This window comes from Symphodus melops (assembly GCF_947650265.1).
Source record: "Symphodus melops genome assembly, chromosome: 9".
Lineage (NCBI taxonomy): Eukaryota > Metazoa > Chordata > Actinopteri > Labriformes > Labridae > Symphodus > Symphodus melops.
In genome coordinates this window covers 16,228,472-16,234,471 of record NC_136699.1, presented here as the reverse complement: position 1 = coordinate 16,234,471, position 6,000 = coordinate 16,228,472, and positions in this window count along the sequence as shown.

Genomic DNA, 6,000 nt, shown 5'->3' with positions numbered 1-6,000 from the left:
TCACATCACTTTAGTGTTACACACCACTAACTCTCTGCTGCCACTGTGCCACCAAGATGCTGTCTTTCTTTAAATTCAATAAACAAAGTCGCGTGTTTACATGTAAGCTTTTACTCACATCCTGAGCAATGTGTTTGAAGAGGTAAACGCAATTTCTTTATATATTCACATCCCTGAACATGTCAACACTCACAAACAGGAGTCCCTGACATCCTGTTTTCAGCTCACTTTCTCTCTCTCCCTGCGGGGCTATACGAGCACTAATGTTATCTTATTTATGACTCAAGGTTCAACCTGCTGCTTGCATTACAAGAAAGTAAGAGACAGAGCGAAGAGGAGCTTGGCAGAGAATCGCAAAAAGGAAATAATGTGATGGCTGGGATAACAAAGATGTCAGAGAAGGTTTGAGCTTTCACAGAAGCAGCAGCTTGCCAGCAAGCCAGATGTGACAGTCTGCATTTTGTTGTCCCCGACAGTGCAAGATTGATGGCTGCGTTGATCCAGCACAGGATCTGACAGGTTCCCAGTTCCTGTGTGAGCGCTCAGCTCGTCATCCCCACTGGCGTGCAAAAGCCTCCAAATACGCTGTTATTATCGTGCAAGATAAAACTGCACAGTACTTGAAACAAAAGTCCTGCAAAGCCACCTGTCATGGGATGAATTTGATGTGACTTGATTCCAAATTGTTCCATGAACTCTCATCTCTTTGAGGGCAGAAGCAGCAAGATTTTCTGAGATAAATTCTTTTCCCTCCATCTCTGGGAAATTTATTGCAGCGTGTTCACATCACACAGTGTTTTGCTAGATCCCCACCTGCAGCAAAGTAAATGTTATCATTGCATAAAATGGGCTGGCATGCATGCTCGCATATGGGAGATCTTCCAAGTGGAAATCCTCAGTCAAACAGTGGAAAGGCTGTGTGAAGCTCTGTAAATAGTGTGTACGAGCTGCAGTCTCTGGTTGAATTTGTGAGCTGCTTTGCCTTCTTTTGTCTCCTGATCGACATTCAGTAAAAATTCCACCAGCTGGTGAGGAAAAACATACTAAGACCACTGTGTGATTTCATGACAAACTGAAGTTGAGTGCTGGACTTTGTGTTATTGCCATCTATGAAGATAATCTGACAACTTCTTCCATCTCTGAATTGTAATATCATTAAATGTGTGTGTGGGTTGATATTGCTGTACCATTAATCAGCTTAATCTGATCTTGATTTTTTGTTCTTCCAGGAAATGGAGGCACATTCACCTTGTGTACTTGCACTTACTCATAGCAACATATTTTCCACTGAGCGAGAAGCAGAGGGACTCGTTTTGTGTCTTAACAGGAAAGTTTGAGATGTTTTGACTCTCACTGAAAGAAGCTCAATATAATAAAGCAGCTCTAACATGAACATTTCTGTTTCTCGTAAATCCAGCGGGCTTCCTGAGTGTCTCTTATCAGCAGCCTCATAAAGAAGCAAATTGGGCTGCAGATGAATGCACAGCTGATCCCTCACCCAGGGGGCATGAACCAAAGAAAATGTTGAGCCGTGGATTTGGTCTTGATAGTGTTTATCCAACAATCTGTTTGGATTACCAAAAAGCACGAAGGATATAGTTCAGATTGGTTTCCCTGCTGAGTCAAACAGTGCACAGAATAAAATAAGCATGTCTATATTGTCAGCCCATGTCTACTGTAGAGAGGAGGTCGGGGAATACTGATGAAATCCACCCACACCAGAAGCAGTGAGCAGACACTTTCATCATGTCTGAGGACATGCAGGTCATCGAATGGGAAGAAAATGTATTGAAGATGAAGAAGTGGGATGATGAGAGATTACCTGAATTTGATGGATAAGATCTAAATAACTTTTAATTTAACAACACAGCAATGATGAAGATTTGATATAATGTGATATGACATCTTGCAGAAAATTATGTATGAAAGCAGAGGCCAGTATACTTTTCTTAAGAGGGAGATTTGCTAACAGAAGAATATATAGTGTATTTGATGATTACTTGAAATAAAAAATAAATACTATTTTGGGTCTGGGCAGGCCATCCTCACCAACAGTCCCAAGGAACCTAAGAGAGCTCAAGGAACCTAAGAGAGCTCAAAATATATGATATATGCACAAACAGCATCCTATGGACATTAATGAAGAGATGTCAAAGTGAGGGGACTGCACATGAGCAGTTTGCGGTTTAAAGCCTTGCTCAAGGATGCCAAGCAGTACTTAGGAAGTGAACTACAGTCTCCAGCTACCAGACCAATTTTCAAACCTTTTCCCACACCGTGACTTGAAATGGTTCCCAACCCAAGTCCCTACAACCTGATCTACTGCCCCTTATAACTATAATTCAGTACGTTTAAAAATTAAACTTTTAAAATGTTAAAGTTATCTATAATTCATCATAAAGATCAGAGGCTCATTAGAAGGCCGACCAATATGTATTCCTCTCCATTTTCTAAGATAACTGTTTTGAAACACCGTGACCAAAACTGGTTAATGTTACAGTGCAATAAAGTTTTGTTGTTTTTGAATATAAAGTGTCAAAATACAAAACAAGTAAATCCAGCTGATCAATATAAATTTCAGATTTTTTGTTTCAACTTTACAATGAACCCTGACTTAATAACTTACAATCCTTGATTTACAGTTTTAGGTTACTTACAGTTTCCTCCCATACTGTCAACCTGATGAACAATGTCGCTGCCCTCCCCCTTCTCCCATATAACACAGATGCTCATCAGCCCCACAGTCAGAAAACGTCACAATAATGTGAACGCTGAACCGTGATCATTTTTCATACTCTCCAATAACGTTCACTGGACTTTCAATTTATATTCTTACATGCACTCCATTGCACCTATTGTACATGTTGTGTTGTTTATTATTCTTTATATGTGACATGTTTTAAATTCTATTTCATATATTGGTAATTGCTTATATGTATAAATGTACTCAGCAATAAAAAATGATTCTGATGAACGACCCAGTTTCGATAATATTGTGACATCGTAAGAAGAGACATCCCATAGTTCTCTGTGTCCATCTCCGTTTTCCCCTGAATCTTTCAGCCAGTCAGATACAGAAACAGCTCTTTTCCTGTTATGAGTTTTCCTGTCTCCACTCGTTCCTGTTCAGCACTGTTCAGCTGCTGTTCCCTTGTCTAAAACCCCTCGAATGTGAGACGCTGTGTGTCGCCCAAAGACAGAAACAGGTGGGATTGCTATTGATTTTTTCTCCATGAGCTGGTGCACGTGCATAAAAGATTTAGGCCAAATTTGAAAAGGGAAGAACGACCAGATGTGTTCATTTCAGCTCATTGGAGCAGAAGCTCTCGTCCTGGAGTTAATCAGTTTCTCTGAGGCTGCTTTTCTAACCCCTCCAACCCTATCTAATCACTCAGAGGCCACTTTTGTCTCCATGAATGGCTGTTTCCTTTTGCAGTGGCCACATGCCTCCATGACTTCCCCTGCTTTTCTTGAAGTGTCTTTTGAACCCTGCATGTTGATGATTATAGAGCAGTGACAGTATTTAAGTTACCTCAATGTAGAGCAATATGGTAACATTAATTTTCACTTGTATTCTCCATGCTTTGTCATCATTGTTTCGCTTAGGAAGGGAAGTTATTCTTTCATTTTTACTGCCATGCTCCAGGTTGTCTGTTATATAAATTGAGAATATCTGACAGTTATTAAAATTTTAATGCATCCTAATTAATAAGCAACTGCAGATATATATTCATGAAATTGGAGGCTTATCATATTTCAAGATAATATTTTACTTTTTAAAATATTTTCAAGATTGAACTTTTTTATCAAATGGTGTGGTAGCATCCAAACAAGCTACATTTCTCACCTCTAAGTTGAAGAGCAGTTATTTTCTTGTAATATATGTAGATAAAGCTACTCATTGTTGTAAGGATACTTTTACTGTGTTGTGAAGCTTAGCTTGTTACATTTCTTGGCCTAGCTTTGATTTGAAGCTTAATTTAATGTAACCAGAACCACCTTTTGTAAGTAGCTTGCCCAACAGTGGCTACAGGATGTTGCTTCATATTACTTCTCCTGACAGGAGGCCGATGTGTAGATCTGTCAGTTTTCTGCTATGGGACTGAAAAAACATGTGAAACCTGTATTCTAGCTGTTAATTAATTCATTTCTGGACAACAGTTGAATGTTTATTTTCAGAGACTAACATCAGGGTCTCTTAACAACATCTCCACCATACTACTCCTATAACCAGGAAGTATAGCCTCCTGATTAGTAGGAGCAACAAGAGGATGTATGTGTGTGTATGTGTGTCCATGTGTGTTTACAGTTAACGTTAATTGATATAGCATTGCTGGCCATGCAGCGTGGTTCTGTGATGAATCACTGTAATTTGCACATCCTGCAAAGGAGGCAATGCTACAGACTATTAAAGACAGCAGCCCTGCATTGATTACAATAGCAGGTAATTGCTCGGTGAAGATAAAATCAGTGCTAATCCTGTGGTGTTGTCAGGTTTTGAAACTACAACAAAAAACTTTTGATCTTCCCGGCGGGGATGTGCAAGCCTGGCCATGCCAAAAGAGATAAGCTGAAGTGGACCAAATCAATTCCTGCAGTGGGTTAATTGCTTTTCTGTGCATGTGTAGCACTTTTTAAGAGTGTGGGGGGATTGTTTTTTTATATTGATTCACTGCACAAGGAAGATTTTAATTTCCCCAAACCTCTTTGGTGGTGTCAAAAGTCTGAGGTTAGAAAATCCAATTATGTAGTCCCGTCCCAAAACTGAACGAGAACCACAGGAGGACTGCAATATTAAAATCACTGACATGATTCAATGGTCCTTTCAGCATTGTGAATGACTTGAGATAAGGATCAATAGATCAAGGTTGCTGCTCAGAGATAATAAACAGGTTAAGGAAGGCTGTTGTACTGTGTCCTTTGTAGGAGACTTTGTCCTGGGAAATCTGTGATGTGAAAAGCACGAGACACAACGTGACTCACTGCGCACACATTCACTGTTGCAGCACTGTTGCATGTACTTAAACAGAATGTAATTTTTAGGACCAGTATTTTTGGATTCAAAATGTGTTGACACTGTGAGGACAAAAAGTCAGTGATTAACAATGAAACTACTGTATGGATTACAAAATGTCTCTGTTTCACAGGTTATGCTGTTCTCCCACAATACAATTCAAAACAGATACTTAAAGGCAAGGTAGGTAATTTTGTCCAGATACACTTTACTCCAGATACAAGATTCTGGTTGAAATTATCTCATGTGCTCAGAAAAAGACACAAATCTGTAATCTGTAGCTGTTATAAACACGTAAAAACTTGATCAATGTCGACACTCGAACACGTTTTATAAACCAATCAAGCCTCTCTACCCCATGCATGCACAAGCCCACACTCAAAGCATAAGCTAAAATCCACTTCTGGACCAATGGTACGAGTTCATGTAAGTGAGGGGCGGAGCCCAGAGGGGAGGCAGTGGGTGAATACGGAGAACGGAAAGGAAGCTACTTTCAAAATCATGCTTGCAAACACAGCATTCAATGTGGGCCCCTCTTTGTTTGTTCATCGCCTCTTGAAGACTGTACTGCTTGTACCTAAACTGCAAGTTAACTGAGAGTATCACATTTGTTTGAATTGAAAGCAGATTTAGCAAGCTAACCGCTGGTGTTTGGCACTTGCCTGTTCAACAAAAAGCAGACCAACTCTGCTTCCCCGATGAAAGCTCACCTGAGCGAAACATCCAGAGTCAACGAAAACAAAACATCAAAATACAGACAGAGGACAGAGTCTCTGCAGACACAGGCACCACCACACATGCAACGAGGCCCTTAAGTGATAGTTGAGCAGCGTTATAGTAAAGTCTATATTTTAGATTTTCAGGAAAAAGCTACTAACTATTTTTAAGCATTTTTTGACAGGGGAGTGATGGCTCAGCCAACAGCTCAGTATCTTCTTTGATGCATCTGCTCAAGAAATACTAAATGTGCAATATTTCTCCTGCAG